Source organism: Narcine bancroftii, chromosome 6, assembly GCF_036971445.1.
Source record: "Narcine bancroftii isolate sNarBan1 chromosome 6, sNarBan1.hap1, whole genome shotgun sequence".
Lineage (NCBI taxonomy): Eukaryota > Metazoa > Chordata > Chondrichthyes > Torpediniformes > Narcinidae > Narcine > Narcine bancroftii.
Genome location: NC_091474.1, coordinates 110,649,904 through 110,671,644, shown reverse-complemented (window position 1 = coordinate 110,671,644; position 21,741 = coordinate 110,649,904).

Genomic DNA, 21,741 nt, shown 5'->3' with positions numbered 1-21,741 from the left:
TATAGGGAATCAGAGGTGGGGAATCAGAGGTTGTGAATCAGAGATGGTGAATCAAGGCGGGGAATCAGAGGCAGGGAATCAGACGCGGGGAATCAGAGGCGGGGATTCAGAGCTGGGGAATCAGAGGCGGGGAATCAGTGGCAGGGAATCAGAGGCGGGGAATCAGAGGCGGGGAATCAAAGGCAGGGAATCAGACACGGGGAATCAGAGGCGGGGAATCAGAGATGGGGAATCAGAGGCGGGGAATCAGAGGCAGGGAATCGGATGCCGGGAATCAGAGTCGGGGAATCAGAGCTTGGGAATCAGAGGCGGGGAATCAGAGTTGGGGAATCAGAGGCGGGGAATCAGATATGGGGAAATAGAGGCTGGGAATCAGATATGGGGAATCAGAGGTGTGGAATCAGAGGTTGGGAATCAGAGGCAGGGAATCAGAGTCGGGGAAACTGAGGCGGGGAATCAGATATGGGGAATCAGAGGTGGCGAATCAAAGGCGGTGAAACAGAGATGGGGAATCAGGGCAGGGAATCAGAGGCAGGGAATCAAACACGGGGAATCAGAGCTGGGGAATCAGAGGCGGGGAATCAGAGTTGGGAATCAGAGGCGGGGAATCAGAGGCGGGGAAACAGAGGCGGGGAATCAGATATGGGGAATCAGAGGTGGGGAATCCGAGGTTGGGAATCAGAGGCAGGGAATCAGAGGCGGAAAATCAGAGGCGGGGAATCAGAGGAAGGGAATCAGATGTGCGCAATCGGAGATGGGGAATCAGAGGCAGGGAATCAGAGGCGGGGAATCAGAGGCGGGGAATCAGAGGCCGGGAATCAGATATGGGGAAACAGAGGCGGGGAATCCGAGTCGGGGAAACAGAGGCGGGGAATCAGATATGGGGAATAAGAGGTGGGGAATCAGAGGTTGGGAATCAGAGGCAGGGAATCAGAGGCTTGGAATCAGGTGCAGGGAATCAGATGCGGGGAATCAGAGGCGGGGAATCAGAGCTGGGGAATCAGAGGTGGGGAATCAGATTTGGGGAATCAGAGGCGGGGACTTAGATATTGGGAAACAGAGGCGGGGAATCAGAGGCGGGGAAACCCAGGTGGGGAATCAGATATGGGGAATCAGAGGTGGGGAATCAGAGGCAAGGAATCAGATGTGCGGAATCAGAGATGGGGAATCAGAGGCAGGGAATCAGAATCAGAAGCAGGGAATCAGAGGCCGGGAATCAAAGGCCGGAATCAGATGCTGGGAATCAGAGGCCTGGAATCAGAGGCGGGGAATCAGAGGCAGGGAATCAGATGCGGGGAATCAGAGGCGGGGAATCAGAGCTGGGGAATCAGAGGCGGGGATTCAGAGTTGGGGAATCAGAGGCGGGGAATCAGAGGCGGGGAAACAGAGGCGGGGAGTCAGATATGGGAAATCAGAGGTGGGGAATCAGAGGTTGGGAATCAGAAGCAGGGAATCAGAGGCGGGGAATCAGAGGCGGGGAATCAGAGGCAGGGAATCCGATGTGCGGAATCGGAGATGGGGAATCAGAGGCGGGGAATCAGATATGGGGAATCAGAGGTGGGGAATCAGAGGTTGGGAATCAGAGGCAGGGAATCAGAGGCTGGGAATCAGATGCAGGGAATCAGATGCGGGAAATCAGAGGCGGGGAATCAGAGCTGGGGAATCAGAGGTGGGGAATCAGAGTTGGGGAATCAGAGTCGGGGACTTAGATATGGGGAAACAGAGGCGGGGAATCAGAGGCGGGGAAACAGACGCGGGGAATCAGAGGCGGGGATTCAGAGCTGGGGAATCAGAGGCGGGGAATCAGAGTTGGGGAATCAGAGGCGGGGAATCGGATATGGGTAATCAGAGGCGGGGAATCAGAGGCGGGGAAACAGAGGAAGGGAATCAGATATGGGGAATCAGAGGTGGGGTATCAGGGGCAGGGAATCAGTGGCAGGGAATCAGAGGCGGCGAATCAGAGGCGGGGAATCAGAGGCAGGGAATCAGACACGGGGAATCAGATATGGGGAAACAGAGGCGGGGAATCAGAGGCGGGCAAACAGAGGCGGGGAATTAGATATGGGGAATCAGAGGTGGGGAATCAGAGGTGGTGAATCAGAGATGGGGAATCACAGGCGGGGAATCAGAGGCAGGGAACAGAACGCGGGGAATCAGAGGCGGGGAATCAGAGCTGGGGAATCAGAGGCGGGGAATCATAGTTGGGAATCAGAGGCGGGGAATCAGATAGGGGGAAACAGAGGCGGGGAATCAAAGGCGGGGAAACAGAGGCGGGGAATCAGATATGGGGAATCGGATGCGGGGAATCAGAGGCATGGAATCAGAGCTGGGGAATCAGAGGCGGGGTATCAGTGTTGGGGCATCTGAGGTGGGGAATTAGATATGGGGAAACAGAGGCGGGGAATCAGAGGCGGGGATTCAGAGGCGAGGAATCAGATATGGGGAATCAGAGGTGGGGAATCAGAGGCAGGGAATCAGATGTGCGGAATCAGAGATGGGGAATCAGAGGCAGGGAATCAGAATCAGAAGCGGGGAATCAGAGGCCGGGAATCAGAGGCCGGGATTCAGATGCCGGGAATAAGAGGCCGGGAATCAGAGGTGGGGAATCAGAGTCCGGGAATCAGAGATGGGGATTCAGAGGCGGGGAATGATATATGGGGAATCAGAGGCGGGGAATCAGAGGTGGGGTAACAGAGGTGGGGAATCAGATATGGGGAATCAGAGGTGGCGAATCAAAGGCGGTGAATCAGAGATGGGGAATCAGAGGCGGGGAATCAGAGGCAGGGAATCAAACACGGGGAATCAGAGGCGGGGAATCAGAGCTGGGGAATCGGAGGCGGGGAATCAGAGTTGGGGAATCAGAGGCGGGGAATCAGATATGGGGAAACAGGGGCGGGGAATCAGAGGCAGGGAAACAGAGGCGGGGAATCAGATATGGGGAATCAGGGGTGGGGAATCAGAGGTTGGGAATCAGAGGCAGGGAATCAGACGCGTGGAAACAGAGGCGGGGATTCAGATATGGGGAATCAGAGGTGGGGAATCAGGGGCGTGGAATCAGAGGCAGGGAATTAGATGTGGTGAATCAGAGATGGGGAATCAGAGGCAGGGAATCAGAATCAGAAGCGGGGTATCAGTGGCCGGGAATCAGAGGAAGGTAATCAGAGGCAGGGGATCAAACACGGGGAATCAGAGGCTGGGAATCAGAGCTGGGGAATCAGAGGCGGGGAATCAGAGCTGGGGAATCACAGGCGGGGAATCAGAGATGGGGAATCAAGGGGGGAATCAGAGGCAGGGAATCAGATGCGGGGAATCAGAGGCGGGGAATCATAGATGGCGAATCAGAGGCGGGGAATCAGAGGTGGGCAATCAGAGGATGGGAATCAGATATGGGGAATCAGAGGCGGGGAATCAGAGCTGGGGAATCACAGGCGGGGAATCAGAGTTGGGGAATCAGAGGCGGGGAATCAGATATGGGGAAACAGAGGCGGGGAATCAGAGGCGGTGAAACAGAGGCGGGGAATCAGATATTGGGAATCAGAGGTGGGGAATCAGAGTTGGGGAATCAGAGTCGGGGACTTAGATATGGGGAAACAGAGGCGGGGAATCAGAGGCGGGGAAACAGACGCGGGGAATCAGAGGCGGGGAATCATAGTTGGGAATCAGAGGCGGGGAATCAAAGGCGGGGAAACAGAGGCGTGGAATCAGATATGGGGAATCGGATGCGGGGAATCAGAGGCGGGGAATCAGAGCTGGGGAATCAGAGGCGGGGTATCAGAGTTGGGGCATCTGAGGTGGGGAATTAGATATGGGGAAACAGAGGCGGGGAATCAGATGCGCGGAAACAGAGGCGAGGAATCAGATATGGGGAATCAGAGGTGGGGAATCAGAGGCAGGGAATCAGATGTGCGGAATCAGAGATGGGGAATCAGAGGCAGGGAATCAGAATCAGAAGCGGGGAATCAGAGGCCGGGAATCAGAGGCCGGGATTCAGATGCCGGGAATAAGAGGCCGGGAATCAGAGGTGGGGAGTCAGAGTCCGGGAATCAGAGATGGGGATTCAGAGGCGGGGAATGATATATGGGGAATCAGAGGCGGGGAATCAGAGGTGGGGTAACAGAGGTGGGGAATCAGATATGGGGAATCAGAGGTGGCGAATCAAAGGCGGTGAATCAGAGATGGGGAATCAGAGGCAGGGAATCAGAGGCAGGGAATCAAACACGGGGAATCAGAGGCGGGGAATCAGAGCTGGGGAATCGGAGGCGGGGAATCAGAGTTGGGGAATCAGAGGCGGGGAATCAGATATGGGGAAACAGGGGCGGGGAATCAGAGGCAGGGAAACAGAGGCGGGGAATCAGATATGGGGAATCAGGGGTGGGGAATCAGAGGTTGGGAATCAGAGGCAGGGAATCAGAGGCGTGGAAACAGAGGCGGGGATTCAGATATGGGGAATCAGAGGTGGGGAATCAGGGGCGTGGAATCAGAGGCAGGGAATTAGATGTGGTGAATCAGAGATGGGGAATCAGAGGCAGGGAATCAGAATCAGAAGCGGGGTATCAGTGGCCGGGAATCAGAGGAAGGTAATCAGAGGCAGGGGATCAAACACGGGGAATCAGAGGCTGGGAATCAGAGCTGGGGAATCACAGGCGGGGAATCAGAGATGGGGAATCAAGGGGGGAATCAGAGGCAGGGAATCAGATGCGGGGAATCAGACGCGGGGAATCATAGATGGTGAATCAGAGGCGGGGAATCAGAGGTGGGCAATCAGAGGATGGGAATCAGATATGGGGAATCAGAGGCGGGGAATCAGAGCTGGGGAATCACAGGCGGGGAATCAGAGTTGGGGAATCAGAGGCGGGGAATCAGATATGGGGAAACAGAGGCGGGGAATCAGAGGCGGTGAAACAGAGGCGGAGAATCAGATATTGGGAATCAGAGGTGGGGAATCAGAGGTTGGGAATCAGAGGCCTGGAATCAGAGGCGGGGAATCAGAGGCAGGGAATCAGATGCGGGGAATCAGAGGCAGGGAATCAGATGCGGGGAATCAGAGGAGGGGAATCAGAGCTGGGGAATCAGAGGCGGGGTATTAGAGTTGGGGAATCAGAGGCGGGGAATCAGACGCGGGGAATCAGAGGGGGGGAATCATAGCTGGCGAATCAGAGGCGGGGAATCAGAGGTGGGCAATCAGAGGCCGGGAATCAGAGGTGGTGAATCAGAGATGGGGAATCAGAGGCGGGGAATCAGTGGCAGGGAATCAGATATGGGGAATCAGAGGCGTGGAATCAGAGGCAGGGAATCAGACACGGGGAATCAGACACGGGGAATCAGAGGCGGGGAATCAGAGGCAGGAAATCAGACACGGGGATTCAGAGGCTGGGAATCAGACGGGGGGAATCAAAGGCGGGGAATCAGAGCTGGGGAATCAGAGGCAGGGAATCAGAGGCGGGGAATCAGATATGGGGAATCAGAGGCTGGTATTCAGAGGCGGGGAATCAGAGGCAGGGAATCAGACACGGGGAATCAGAGGTGGGGAATCAGAGATGGGGAATCAGAGGCGGGGAATCAGAGTTGGGGAATCAGAGGCAGGGAATCGGATGTGCGGAATCAGAGATGGGGAATCAGAGGTGGGGAATCAGAGGCGGTGAATCAGAGATGGGGAATCAGAGGCGGGGAATCAGAGGCAGGAAATCAGACATGGGGATTCAGAGGCTGGGAATCAGACGGGGGGAATCAAAGGCGGGGAATCAGAGCTGGGGAATCAGAGGGAGGGAATCAGAGTTGGGGATTCAGAGACGGGGAATCAGATATGGGGAAACAGAGGCGGGGAATCAGAGGCGGGCAAACAGAGGCGGGGAATTAGATATGGGGAATCAGATGTGGGGAATCAGAGGTGGTGAATCAGTGATGGGGAATCACAGGCGGGGAATCAGAGGCAGGGAATAGAACGCATGGAATCAGAGGCAGGGAATCAGAGCTGGGGAATCAGAGGCGGGGAATCATAGTTGGGAATCAGAGGCGGGGAATCAGATATGGGGAAACAGAGGTGGGGAATCAGAGGCGGGGAAACAGAGGCGGGGAATCAGATATGGGGAATCGGATGCGGGGAATCAGAGGCGGGGAATCAGAGCTGGGGAATCAGAGGCGGGGAATCAGAGTTGGGGCATCGAGGTGGGGAATCAGATATGGGGAATCAGAGGTGGCGAATCAAAGGCGGTGAATCAGAGATGGGGAATCAGAGGCGGGGAATCAGAGGCAGGGAATCAGATGCGGGGAATCAGAGGCAGGGAATCAGAGCTGGCGAATCAGAGGCGGGGAATCAGAGGTGGGCAATCAGAGCCGGGGAATCAGATATGGGGAATCAGAGGCGGGGAATCCGAGGCGGGGAAACAGAGGTGGGGAATCAGATATGGGGAAACAGAGGTGGCGAATCAAAGGCGGTGAATCAGAGATGGAGAATCAGAGGCGGGGAATCAGAGGCAGGGAATCAAAAACGGGGAATCAGAGGCGGGGAATCAGAGCTGGGGAATCAGAGGCGGGGAAGCAGAGTAGGAGAATCAGAGGTGGGGAATCAGATATGGGGAAACAGGGGCGGGGAATCAGAGGCTGGGACACAGAGGCGGGGAATCAGATATGGGGAATCAGAGGTGTGGAATCAGAGGTTGGGAATCAGAGGCGGGGAAACAGAGGAGGGGAATCAGATATGGGGAATCAGAGGTGGCGAATTAAAGGCGGTGAATCAGAGATGGGGAATCAGGGCAGGGAATCAGAGGCAGGGAATCAAACACGGGGAATCAGAGGCGTGGAATCAGAGCTGGGGAATCAGAGGCGGGGATTCAGAGTTGGGGAATCAGAGGCGGGGAATCAGAGGCGGGGAAACAGATGCGGGGAATCAGATATGGGGAATCAGAGGTGGGGAATCAGAGGTTGGGAATCAGAAGCAGGGAATCAGAGGCGGGGAATCAGAGGCGGGGAATCAGAGGCAGGAAATCCGATGTGCGGAGTCGGAGATGGGGAATCAGAGGCAGGGAATCAGAGGCGGGGAATCAGAGGCGGGGAATCAGAGGCCGGGAATCAGATATGGGGAAACAGAGGCGGGGAATCAGAGGCGGGGAAACAGAGGCGGGGAATCAGATATGGGGAATCAGAGGTGGCGAATCAAAGGCGGTGAATCAGATATGGGGAAATAGAGGCGGGGAATCAGATATGGGGAATCAGAGGTGTGGAATCAGAGTTTGGGAATCAGAGGCAGGGAATCAGAGGCGGGGAAACAGAGGCGGGGAATCAGATATGGGGAATCAGAGGTGGCGAATCAAAGGTGGTGAAACAGAGATGGGGAATCAGGGCAGGGAATCAGAGGCAGGGAATCAGAGCTGGGGAAACAGAGGCGGGGAATCAGATATGGGGAATCAGAGGTGGGGAATCAGGGGCGGGGAATCAGTGGCAGGGAATCAGAGCTGGGGAATCAGAGGTGGGGAATCAGAGCTGGGGAAACAGAGGCGGGGAATCAGATATTGGGAATCAGAGGTGGGGAATCAGGGGCGGGGAATCAGTGGCAGGGAATCAGAGGCCGGGAATAAAAGGCGGGGAATCAGAGCTGGGGAATCAGAGGCGGGGAATCAGAGATGGGGAATCAGAGGAGGGGAATCAGATATGGGGAAACAGAGGCCGGGAATCAGAGGCAGGGAAACAGAGGCGGGGAATCAGATATGGGGAATCAGAGGTGGGGAATTAGAGGTTGCGAATCAGAGGCGGGGAATCAGAGGCGGGGAATCAGAGGCAGGGAATCGGATGTGCGGAATCAGAGATTGGGAATCAGAGGTGGGGATTCAGAGGTGGTGAATCAGAGAAGGGGAATCAGAGGCTGGGAATCAGAGGCAGGGAATCAGACGCAGGAAATCAGAGGCGGGGAATCATAGCTGGCGAATTAGAGGAGGGGAATCAGAGTTGGGGAATCAGAGGCGGGGAATCAGATATGGGGAAACAGAGGCGGGGAATCAGAGGCGGGGAAACAGAGGCGGGTAATCAGATATGGGGAATCAGAGGTGGGGAATCAGAGGCAGGGAATCAGATGTGCGGAATCAGAGATGGGGAATCAGAGGCAGGGAATCAGAATCAGAAGCAGGGAATCAGAGGCTGGGAATCAGTGGCCGGAATCAGATGCTGGGATCAGAGGCCTGGAATCAGAGGCGGGGAATCAGAGGCAGGGAATCAGATGCGGGAAATCAGAGGCCTGGAGTCAGAGGCGGGGAATCAGAGGCAGGGAATCAGATGCGGGGAATCAGAGGCGGGGAATCAGAGCTGGGGAATCAGAGGCAGGGTATTAGAGTTGGGGAATCAGAGGCGGGGAATCAGATATGGGGAAACAGAGGTGGGGAATCAGAGGCGGGGTAACAGAGGCAGGGAATCAGATATGGGGAATCAGAGGCGGGGAATAAGAGGTGGGCAATCAGAGGCGGGGAATCAGATATGGGGAAACAGAGGCGGGGAATCAGAGGCGGGAAAACAGAGGCGGGGAATTAGATATGGGGAATCACAGGTGGGGAATCAGAGGTGGTGAATCAGTGATGGGGAATCACAGGCGGGGAATCAGAGGCAGGGAATAGAACGCGGGGAATCAGAGGCAGGGAATCAGAGCTGGGGAATCAGAGGCGGGGAATCATAGTTGGGAATCAGAGGCGGGGAATCAGATATGGGGAAACAGAGGCGAGGAATCAGATATGGGGAATCGGATGCAGGGAATCAGAGGCGGGGAATCAGAGCTGGGGAATCAGAGGCGGGGAATCAGAGTTGGGGCATCAAAGGTGGGGAATTAGATATAGGGAAACAGAGGCGGGGAATCAGAGGCGGGGAAACAGAGGCGGGGAAACAGAGGCGGGGAATCAGATATGGGGAATCAGAGGTGGGGAATCCGAGGTTGGGAATCAGAGGCAGGGAATCAGAGGCGGGGAATCAGAGGCGGGGAAACAGAGGCGGGGAATCAGATATGGGGAATCAGACGTGGGGCATCAGAAGTTGTGAATCACAGATGGGGAATTAGAGGCGGGGAATCAGAGGCAGGGAATCAGACGCGGGGAATCAGAGGTGGTGATTCAGAGCTGGGGTATCAGAAGCGGGGAATCAGAGTTGGGGAATCAGAGGCGGGGAATCAGATATGGGGAATCAGAGGCAGGGAATCAGAGGCGGGGAATCAGAGGCAGGGAATCAGACGCGGGGAATCTGAGGTGGGGAATCAGAGCTGGGGAATCAGAGGTGGGGAATCAGAGTTGGGGAATCAGAGGCAGGGAATTGGATGTGCGGAATCAGAGATGGGGAATCAGAGGTGGGGAATCAGAGGCGGTGAATCAGAGATGGGGAATCAGAGGCGGGGAATCAGAGGCAGGAAATCAGACACGGGGATTCAGAGGCTGGGAATCAGACGGGGGGAATCAAAGGCGGGGAATCAGAGCTGGGGAATCTGAGGCAGGGAATCAGAGTTGGGGATTCAGAGGCAGGGAATCAGATATGGGGAAACAGAGGCGGGGAATCAGAGGCGGGAAAACAGAGGCTGGGAATTAGATATGGGGAATCAGAGGTGGGGAATCACAGGTGGGGAATCAGAGGTGGGGAATCAGAGGCGGGGAGTCAGAGGCAGGGAATCTGACGCCGGGAATCAGAGTCGGGGAATCAGAGGCGGGGAATCTGAGGCGGGGAATCAGATGCAGGGAATCAGAGGCGGGGAATCAGAGGCGGGGTATCAGAGGCGGGGAATCAGAGGCGCGGAATCAGAGGCGGGGAATCAGAGGCATGGAATCAGAGACGGGGAATCAGAGGCGGGGAATCAGAAGTGGGGAATCAGAGGTGGGAAATCAGAGGCTGGGAATCAGAGGCGGGGATTCAGAGGCGGGGAATCAGAGGCAGGGTATCAGAGGCGGGCAATCAGATGCAGGGAATCAGAGGCAGGGAATCAGAGGCAGGGAATCAGAGGCAGGGAACCTGAGATGGCGAATATGAGGTGGTGAATCAGAGGCGGGGAAACAGTCGGGTAAACAGAGGCGGGGAATCAGAGGCAGGGAATCAGCCGCGGGGAATCAGAGGCAGGGAATCAGATGAAGGGAATCTGATGCAGGGAATCTGAGGCAGGGTATCTGAGGCAGGGAATCTGTGGCAGGGAATCTGATGCGGGTTATCAGAAGGGGGAAATGAGATGTGGGAAACGAGATGCAGAGAAAGAGGCACGGAAATAGAGGCAGGGAAAGAGAGGCAGTGTATCAGAGGCGGGTAATCAGAGGCGTGGAATCAGAGGCGGGGAATCAGAGACACAGAAAGAGAGGCGTGGAATCAGAGGTGCGGAATCAGAGCCGGTGAATCTGAGCCGGGAAATCAGAAGCAGAGCAACAGAGGTGGTGAAACATGGGTGCGGAATCGGACACGGGGAATCAGAGGTGGGGACTCAGAGGCCGGGAATCAGAGGCAGGGAATCAGAGGCAGGTTATCAGAGGCAGGGAATCAGAGGTGGGAAATCAGAGGCGGGGAATCAGAGGCGGCGAATCAGAGGCGGGGAATCAGAGGCGGGGAATCAGAGGCGGAGAATCAGAGGCGGGCAATCAGATGCAGGAAATCAGAGGCAGGGAATCAGAGGCAGGGAATCAGAGGCAGGGAATCTGAGGCAGGGAATCAGAGGTGGGGAATCAGAGGCGGGGAATCAGAGGCAGGGAATCAGATGAAGGGAATCTGATGCAGGGAATCTGAGGCAGGGAATCTGAGGCAGGGAATCTGTGGCAGGGAATCTGATGCGGGTTATCAGAAGGGGGAAATGAGATGTGGGAAACGAGATGCAGAGAAAGAGGCACGGAAATAGAGGCAGGGAAAGACAGGCAGGGAATCAGAGGCGGGGAATCAGAGGTGGGGAATCAGAGGCTGGGAATCAGAGGCGGGCAATCAGAGGGGGGAATCAGAGGTGGGGAATCAGAGGCAGGGAATCAGAGGCAGGGAATCAGAGGCGGGAAATCAGAGGCGGCGAATCTGAGGCGTGGAATCAGAGGTGGGGAAAGAGATGTGGGGAAACGTAGGCCAGGAAAGTTGCGCGGAAAGGGAGGCGGTGAATCAGAGGCGGGGAATCAGAGGCGCGGAATCAGAGGCGGGGAATCAGAGGCGGGGATTCAGAGCTGGGGAATCAGAGGCGGGGAATCAGAGTTGGGGAATCAGAGGCAGGGAATCAGATATGGGGAATCAGAGGCGGGGAATCACAGGCGGGGAAACAGAGGCCGGGAATCAGATGTGGGGAATCAGAGGTGGGGAATCAGGGGCAGGGAATCAGTGGCAGGGAATCAGAGGCGGGGAATCAGAGGCGGGGAATCAAAGGCAGGGAATCAGACACGGGGAATCAGAGGCGGGGAATCAGAGATGGGGAATCAGAGGCGGGGAATCAGAGGCAGGGAATCGGATGCCGGGAATCAGAGTCGGGGAATCAGAGCTGGGGAATCAGAGGCGGGGAATCAGAGTTGGGGAATCAGAGGCGGGGAATCAGATATGGGGAAATAGAGGCGGGGAATCAGATATGGGGAATCAGAGGTGTGGAATCAGAGGTTGGGAATCAGAGGCTGGGAATCAGAGGTGGCAATCAGAGGCGGGGAATCAGATATGGGGAATCAGAGGCGGGGAATCAGAGGCTGGGAAACAGAGGCGGGGAATCAAATATAGGGAATCAGAGGTGGGGAATCAGAGGTTGTGAATCAGAGATGGTGAATCAAGGCGGGGAATCAGAGGCAGGGAATCAGACGCGGGGAATCAGAGGCGGGGATTCAGAGCTGGGGAATCAGAGGCGGGGAATCAGTGGCAGGGAATCAGAGGCGGGGAATCAGAGGCGGGGAATCAAAGGCAGGGAATCAGACACGGGGAATCAGAGGCGGGGAATCAGAGATGGGGAATCAGAGGCGGGGAATCAGAGGCAGGGAATCGGATGCCGGGAATCAGAGTCGGGGAATCAGAGCTGGGGAATCAGAGGCGGGGAATCAGAGTTGGGGAATCAGAGGCGGGGAATCAGATATGGGGAAATAGAGGCGGGGAATCAGATATGGGGAATCAGAGGTGTGGAATCAGAGGTTGGGAATCAGAGGCAGGGAATCAGAGTCGGGGAAACAGAGGCGGGGAATCAGATATGGGGAATCAGAGGTGGCGAATCAAAGGCGGTGAAACAGAGATGGGGAATCAGGGCAGGGAATCAGAGGCAGGGAATCAAACACGGGGAATCAGAGCTGGGGAATCAGAGGCGGGGAATCAGAGTTGGGAATCAGAGGCGGGGAATCAGAGGCGGGGAAACAGAGGCGGGGAATCAGATATGGGGAATCAGAGGTGGGGAATCCGAGGTTGGGAATCAGAGGCAGGGAATCAGAGGCGGAAAATCAGAGGCGGGGAATCAGAGGAAGGGAATCAGATGTGCGGAATCGGAGATGGGGAATCAGAGGCAGGGAATCAGAGGCGGGGAATCAGAGGCGGGGAATCAGAGGCCGGGAATCAGATATGGGGAAACAGAGGCGGGGAATCCGAGTCGGGGAAACAGAGGCGGGGAATCAGATATGGGGAATCAGAGGTGGGGAATCAGAGGTTGGGAATCAGAGGCAGGGAATCAGAGGCTTGGAATCAGGTGCAGGGAATCAGATTTGGGGAATCAGAGGCGGGGACTTAGATATTGGGAAACAGAGGCGGGGAATCAGAGGCGGGGAAACCCAGGTGGGGAATCAGATATGGGGAATCAGAGGTGGGGAATCAGAGGCAAGGAATCAGATGTGCGGAATCAGAGATGGGGAATCAGAGGCAGGGAATCAGAATCAGAAGCAGGGAATCAGAGGCCGGGAATCAAAGGCCGGAATCAGATGCTGGGAATCAGAGGCCTGGAATCAGAGGCGGGGAATCAGAGGCAGGGAATCAGATGCGGGGAATCAGAGGCGGGGAATCAGAGCTGGGGAATCAGAGGCGGGGATTCAGAGTTGGGGAATCAGAGGCGGGGAATCAGAGGCGGGGAAACAGAGGCGGGGAATCAGATATGGGGAATCAGAGGTGGGGAATCAGAGGTTGGGAATCAGAAGCAGGGAATCAGAGGCGGGGAATCAGAGGCGGGGAATCAGAGGCAGGGAATCCGATGTGCGGAATCGGAGATGGGGAATCAGAGGCGGGGAATCAGATATGGGGAATCAGAGGTGGGGAATCAGAGGTTGGGAATCAGAGGCAGGGAATCAGAGGCTGGGAATCAGATGCAGGGAATCAGATGCGGGAAATCAGAGGCGGGGAATCAGAGCTGGGGAATCAGAGGTGGGGAATCAGAGTTGGGGAATCAGAGTCGGGGACTTAGATATGGGGAAACAGAGCGGGGAATCAGAGGCGGGGAAACAGACGCGGGGAATCAGAGGCGGGGATTCAGAGCTGGGGAATCAGAGGCGGGGAATCAGAGTTGGGGAATCAGAGGCGGGGAATCAGATATGGATAATCAGAGGCGGGGAATCAGAGGCGGGGAAACAGAGGCAGGGAATCAGATATGGGGAATCAGAGGTGGGGTATCAGGGGCAGGGAATCAGTGGCAGGGAATCAGAGGCGGGGAATCAGAGGCGGGGAATCAGAGGCAGGGAATCAGACACGGGGAATCAGATATGGGGAAACAGAGGCGGGGAATCAGAGGCGGGCAAACAGAGGCGGGGAATTAGATATGGGGAATCAGAGGTGGGGAATCAGAGGTGGTGAATCAGAGATGGGGAATCACAGGCGGGGAATCAGAGGCAGGGAATAGAACGCGGGGAATCAGAGGCGGGGAATCAGAGCTGGGGAATCAGAGGCGGGGAATCATAGTTGGGAATCAGAGGCGGGGAATCAGATAGTGGGAAACAGAGGCGGGGAATCAAAGGCGGGGAAACAGAGGCGGGGAATCAGATATGGGGAATCGGATGCGGGGAATCAGAGGCGGGGAATCAGAGCTGGGGAATCAGAGGCGGGGTATCAGAGTTGGGGCATCTGAGGTGGGGAATTAGATATGGGGAAACAGAGGCGGGGAATCAGAGGCGGGGAAACAGAGGCGAGGAATCAGATATGGGGAATCAGAGGTGGGGAATCAGAGGCAGGGAATCAGATGTGCGGAATCAGAGATGGGGAATCAGAGGCAGGGAATCAGAATCAGAAGCGGGGAATCAGAGGCCGGGAATCAGAGGCCGGGATTCAGATGCCGGGAATAAGAGGCCGGGAATCAGAGGTGGGGAATCAGAGGTGGGGAATCAGGGGCGTGGAATCAGAGGCAGGGAATTAGATGTGGTGAATCAGAGATGGGGAATCAGAGGCAGGGAATCAGAATCAGAAGCGGGGTATCAGTGGCCGGGAATCAGAGGAAGGTAATCAGAGGCAGGGGATCAAACACGGGGAATCAGAGGCTGGGAATCAGAGCTGGGGAATCAGAGGCGGGGAATCAGAGCTGGGGAATCACAGGCGGGGAATCAGAGATGGGGAATCAAGGGGGGAATCAGAGGCAGGGAATCAGATGCGGGGAATCAGAGGCGGGGAATCATAGATGGCGAATCAGAGGCGGGGAATCAGAGGTGGGCAATCAGAGGATGGGAATCAGATATGGGGAATCAGAGGCGGAGAATCAGAGCTGGGGAATCACAGGCGGGGAATCAGAGTTGGGGAATCAGAGGCGGGGAATCAGATATGGGGAAACAGAGGCGGGAAATCAGAGGCTGTGAAACAGAGGCGGGGAATCAGATATTGGGAATCAGAGGTGGGGAATCAGAGTTGGGGAATCAGAGTCGGGGACTTAGATATGGGGAAACAGAGGCGGGGAATCAGAGGCGGGGAAACAGACGCGGGGAATCAGAGGTTGGGAATCATAGTTGGGAATCAGAGGCGGGGAATCAAAGGCGGGGAAACAGAGGCGGGGAATCAGATATGGGGAATCGGATGCGGGGAATCAGAGGCGGGGAATCAGAGCTGGGGAATCAGAGGCGGGGTATCAGAGTTGGGGCATCTGAGGTGGGGAATTAAATATGGGGAAACAGAGGCGGGGAATCAGAGGCGCGGAAACAGAGGCGAGGAATCAGATATGGGGAATCAGAGGTGGGGAATCAGAGGCAGGGAATCAGATGTGCGGAATCAGAGATGGGGAATCAGAGGCAGGGAATCAGAATCAGAAGCGGGGAATCAGAGGCCGGGAATCAGAGGCCGGGATTCAGATGCCGGGAATAAGAGGCCGGGAATCAGAGGTGGGGAATCAGAGTCCGGGAATCAGAGATGGGGATTCAGAGGCGGGGAATGATATATGGGGAATCAGAGGCGGGGAATCAGAGGTGGAGTAACAGAGGTGGGGAATCAGATATGGGGAATCAGAGGTGGCGAATCAAAGGCGGTGAATCAGAGATGGGGAATCAGAGGCGGGGAATCAGAGGCAGGGAATCAAACACGGGGAATCAGAGGCGGGGAATCAGAGCTGGGGAATCGGAGGCGGGGAATCAGAGTTGGGGAATCAGAGGCGGGGAATCAGATATGGGGAAACAGGGGCGGGGAATCAGAGGCAGGGAAACAGAGGCGGGGAATCAGATATGGGGAATCAGGGGTGGGGAATCAGAGGTTGGGAATCAGAGGCAGGGAATCAGAGGCGTGGAAACAGAGGCGGGGATTCAGATATGGGGAATCAGAGGTGGGGAATCAGGGGCGTGGAATCAGAGGCAGGGAATTAGATGTGGTTAATCAGAGATGGGGAATCAGAGGCAGGGAATCAGAATCAGAAGCGGGGTATCAGTGGCCGGGAATCAGAGGAAGGTAATCAGAGGCAGGGGATCAAACACGGGGAATCAGAGGCTGGGAATCAGAGCTGGGGAATCAGAGGCGGGGAATCAGAGCTGGGGAATCACAGGCGGGGAATCAGAGATGGGGAATCAAGGGGGGAATCAGAGGCAGGGAATCAGATGCGGGGAATCAGAGGCGGGGAATCATAGATGGCGAATCAGAGGCGGGGAATCAGAGGTGGGCAATCAGAGGATGGGAATCAGATATGGGGAATCAGAGGCGGGGAATCAGAGCTGGGGAATCACATGCGGGGAATCAGAGTTGGGGAATCAGAGGCGGGGAATCAGATATGGGGAAACAGAGGCGGGGAATCAGAGGCGGTGAAACAGAGGCGGGGAATCAGATATTGGGAATCAGAGGTGGGGAATCAGAGGTTGGGAATCAGAGGCCTGGAATCAGAGGCGGGGAATCAGAGGCAGGGAATCAGATGCGGGGAATCAGAGGAGGGGAATCAGAGCTGGGGAATCAAAGGTGGGGAATCAGAGCTGGGGAATCAGAGGCAGGGAATCAGAGGCGGGGAATCAGATATGGGGAATCAGAGGCTGGTATTCAGAGGCGGGGAATCAGAGGCAGGGAATCAGACACGGGGAATCAGAGGTGGGGAATCAGAGATGGGGAATCAGAGGCGGGGAATCAGAGTTGGGGAATCAGAGGCAGGGAATCGGATGTGCGGAATCAGAGATGGGGAATCAGAGGCGGGGAATCAGAGGCGGGGAATCAGAGGCCGGGAATCAGATATGGGGAAACAGAGGCGGGGAATCCGAGTCGGGGAAACAGAGGCGGGGAATCAGATATGGGGAATCAGAGGTGGGGAATCAGAGGTTGGGAATCAGAGGCAGGGAATCAGAGGCTTGGAATCAGGTGCAGGGAATCAGATTTGGGGAATCAGAGGCGGGGACTTAGATATTGGGAAACAGAGGCGGGGAATCAGAGGCGGGGAAACCCAGGTGGGGAATCAGATATGGGGAATCAGAGGTGGGGAATCAGAGGCAAGGAATCAGATGTGCGGAATCAGAGATGGGGAATCAGAGGCAGGGAATCAGAATCAGAAGCAGGGAATCAGAGGCCGGGAATCAAAGGCCGGAATCAGATGCTGGGAATCAGAGGCCTGGAATCAGAGGCGGGGAATCAGAGGCAGGGAATCAGATGCGGGGAATCAGAGGCGGGGAATCAGAGCTGGGGAATCAGAGGCGGGGATTCAGAGTTGGGGAATCAGAGGCGGGGAATCAGAGGCGGGGAAACAGAGGCGGGGAATCAGATATGGGGAATCAGAGGTGGGGAATCAGAGGTTGGGAATCAGAAGCAGGGAATCAGAGGCGGGGAATCAGAGGCGGGGAATCAGAGGCAGGGAATCCGATGTGCGGAATCGGAGATGGGGAATCAGAGGCGGGGAATCAGATATGGGGAATCAGAGGTGGGGAATCAGAGGTTGGGAATCAGAGGCAGGGAATCAGAGGCTGGGAATCAGATGCATGGAATCAGATGCGGGAAATCAGAGGCGGGGAATCAGAGCTGGGGAATCAGAGGTGGGGAATCAGAGTTGGGGAATCAGAGTCGGGGACTTAGATATGGGGAAACAGAGCGGGGAATCAGAGGCGGGGAAACAGACGCGGGGAATCAGAGGCGGGGATTCAGAGCTGGGGAATCAGAGGCGGGGAATCAGAGTTGGGGAATCAGAGGCGGGGAATCAGATATGGATAATCAGAGGCGGGGAATCAGAGGCGGGGAAACAGAGGCAGGGAATCAGATATGGGGAATCAGAGGTGGGGTATCAGGGGCAGGGAATCAGTGGCAGGGAATCAGAGGCGGGGAATCAGAGGCGGGGAATCAGAGGCAGGGAATCAGACACGGGGAATCAGATATGGGGAAACAGAGGCGGGGAATCAGAGGCGGGCAAACAGAGGCGGGGAATTAGATATGGGGAATCAGAGGTGGGGAATCAGAGGTGGTGAATCAGAGATGGGGAATCACAGGCGGGGAATCAGAGGCAGGGAATAGAACGCGGGGAATCAGAGGCGGGGAATCAGAGCTGGGGAATCAGAGGCGGGGAATCATAGTTGGGAATCAGAGGCGGGGAATCAGATAGTGGGAAACAGAGGCGGGGAATCAAAGGCGGGGAAACAGAGGCGGGGAATCAGATATGGGGAATCGGATGCGGGGAATCAGAGGCGGGGAATCAGAGCTGGGGAATCAGAGGCGGGGTATCAGAGTTGGGGCATCTGAGGTGGGGAATTAGATATGGGGAAACAGAGGCGGGGAATCAGAGGCGGGGAAACAGAGGCGAGGAATCAGATATGGGGAATCAGAGGTGGGGAATCAGAGGCAGGGAATCAGATGTGCGGAATCAGAGATGGGGAATCAGAGGCAGGGAATCAGAATCAGAAGCGGGGAATCAGAGGCCGGGAATCAGAGGCCGGGATTCAGATGCCGGGAATAAGAGGCCGGGAATCAGAGGTGGGGAATCAGAGGTGGGGAATCAGGGGCGTGGAATCAGAGGCAGGGAATTAGATGTGGTGAATCAGAGATGGGGAATCAGAGGCAGGGAATCAGAATCAGAAGCGGGGTATCAGTGGCCGGGAATCAGAGGAAGGTAATCAGAGGCAGGGGATCAAACACGGGGAATCAGAGGCTGGGAATCAGAGCTGGGGAATCAGAGGCGGGGAATCAGAGCTGGGGAATCACAGGCGGGGAATCAGAGATGGGGAATCAAGGGGGGAATCAGAGGCAGGGAATCAGATGCGGGGAATCAGAGGCGGGGAATCATAGATGGCGAATCAGAGGCGGGGAATCAGAGGTGGGCAATCAGAGGATGGGAATCAGATATGGGGAATCAGAGGCGGAGAATCAGAGCTGGGGAATCACAGGCGGGGAATCAGAGTTGGGGAATCAGAGGCGGGGAATCAGATATGGGGAAACAGAGGCGGGAAATCAGAGGCGGTGAAACAGAGGCGGGGAATCAGATATTGGGAATCAGAGGTGGGGAATCAGAGTTGGGGAATCAGAGTCGGGGACTTAGATATGGGGAAACAGAGGCGGGGAATCAGAGGCGGGGAAACAGACGCGGGGAATCAGAGGTTGGGAATCATAGTTGGGAATCAGAGGCGGGGAATCAAAGGCGGGGAAACAGAGGCGGGGAATCAGATATGGGGAATCGGATGCGGGGAATCAGAGGCGGGGAATCAGAGCTGGGGAATCAGAGGCGGGGTATCAGAGTTGGGGCATCTGAGGTGGGGAATTAGATATGGGGAAACAGAGGCGGGGAATCAGAGGCGCGGAAACAGAGGCGAGGAATCAGATATGGGGAATCAGATGTGGGGAATCAGAGGCAGGGAATCAGATGTGCGGAATCAGAGATGGGGAATCAGAGGCAGGGAATCAGAATCAGAAGCGGGGAATCAGAGGCCGGGAATCAGAGGCCGGGATTCAGATGCCGGGAATAAGAGGCCGGGAATCAGAGGTGGGGAATCAGAGTCCGGGAATCAGAGATGGGGATTCAGAGGCGGGGAATGATATATGGGGAATCAGAGGCGGGGAATCAGAGGTGGAGTAACAGAGGTGGGGAATCAGATATGGGGAATCAGAGGTGGCGAATCAAAGGCGGTGAATCAGAGATGGGGAATCAGAGGCGGGGAATCAGAGGCAGGGAATCAAACACGGGGAATCAGAGGCGGGGAATCAGAGCTGGGGAATCGGAGGCGGGGAATCAGAGTTGGGGAATCAGAGGCGGGGAATCAGATATGGGGAAACAGGGGCGGGGAATCAGAGGCAGGGAAACAGAGGCGGGGAATCAGATATGGGGAATCAGGGGTGGGGAATCAGAGGTTGGGAATCAGAGGCAGGGAATCAGAGGCGTGGAAACAGAGGCGGGGATTCAGATATGGGGAATCAGAGGTGGGGAATCAGGGGCGTGGAATCAGAGGCAGGGAATTAGATGTGGTTAATCAGAGATGGGGAATCAGAGGCAGGGAATCAGAATCAGAAGCGGGGTATCAGTGGCCGGGAATCAGAGGAAGGTAATCAGAGGCAGGGGATCAAACACGGGGAATCAGAGGCTGGGAATCAGAGCTGGGGAATCAGAGGCGGGGAATCAGAGCTGGGGAATCACAGGCGGGGAATCAGAGATGGGGAATCAAGGGGGGAATCAGAGGCAGGGAATCAGATGCGGGGAATCAGAGGCGGGGAATCATAGATGGCGAATCAGAGGCGGGGAATCAGAGGTGGGCAATCAGAGGATGGGAATCAGATATGGGGAATCAGAGGCGGGGAATCAGAGCTGGGGAATCACATGCGGGGAATCAGAGTTGGGGAATCAGAGGCGGGGAATCAGATATGGGGAAACAGAGGCGGGGAATCAGAGGCGGTGAAACAGAGGCGGGGAATCAGATATTGGGAATCAGAGGTGGGGAATCAGAGGTTGGGAATCAGAGGCCTGGAATCAGAGGCGGGGAATCAGAGGCAGGGAATCAGATGCGGGGAATCAGAGGAGGGGAATCAGAGCTGGGGAATCAAAGGTGGGGAATCAGAGCTGGGGAATCAGAGGCAGGGAATCAGAGGCGGGGAATCAGATATGGGGAATCAGAGGCTGGTATTCAGAGGCGGGGAATCAGAGGCAGGGAATCAGACACGGGGAATCAGAGGTGGGGAATCAGAGATGGGGAATCAGAGGCGGGGAATCAGAGTTGGGGAATCAGATGCAGGGAATCGGATGTGCGGAATCAGAGATGGGGAATCAGAGGTGGGGAATCAGAGGCGGTGAATCAGAGATGGGGAATCAGAGGCGGGGAATCAGAGGCAGGAAATCAGACACGGGGATTCAGAGGCTGGGAATCAGACGGGGGGAATCAAAGGCGGGGAATCAGAGCTGGGGAATCAGAGGCAGGGAATCAGAGTTGGGGATTCAGAGACGGGGAATCAGATATGGGGAAACAGAGGCGGGGAATCAGAGGCGGGCAAACAGAGGCGGGGAATTAGATATGGGGAATCAGATGTGGGGAATCAGAGGTGGTGAATCAGTGATGGGGAATCACAGGCGGGGAATCAGAGGCAGGGAATAGAACGCAGGGAATCAGAGGCAGGGAATCAGAGCTGGGGAATCAGAGGCGGGGAATCATAGTTGGGAATCAGAGGCGGGGAATCAGATATGGGGAAACAGAGGCGGGGAATCAGAGGCGGGGAAACAGAGGCGGGGAATCAGATATGGGGAATCGGATGCGGGGAATCAGAGGCGGGGAATCAGAGCTGGGGAATCAGAGGCGGGGAATCAGAGTTGGGGCATCAGAGGTGGGGAATCAGATATGGGGAATCAGAGGTGGCGAATCAAAGGCGGTGAATCAGAGATGGGGAATCAGAGGCGGGGAATCAGAGGCAGGGAATCATATGCGGGGAATCAGAGGCGGGGAATCAGAGCTGGCGAATCAGAGGCGGGGAATCAGAGGTGGGCAATCAGAGCCGGGGAATCAGATATGGGGAATCAGAGGCGGGGAATCAGAGGCGGGGAAACAGAGGTGGGGAATCAGATATGGGGAAACAGAGGTGGCGAATCAAAGGCGGTGAATCAGAGATGGGGAATCAGAGGCGGGGAATCAGAGGCAGGGAATCAAAAACGGGGAATCAGAGGCGGGGATCAGAGCTGGGGAATCAGAGGCGGGGAAGCAGAGTAGGAGAATCAGAGGTGGGGAATCAGATATGGGGAAACAGGGGCGGGGAATCAGAGGCTGGGAAACAGAGGCGGGGAATCAGATATGGGGAATCAGAGGTGTGGAATCAGAGGTTGGGAATCAGAGGCGGGGAAACAGAGGAGGGGAATCAGATATGGGGAATCAGAGGTGGCGAATTAAAGGCGGTGAATCAGAGATGGGGAATCAGGGCAGGGAATCAGAGGCAGGGATTCAAACACGGGGAATCAGAGGCGTGGAATCAGAGCTGGGGAATCAGAGGCGGGGA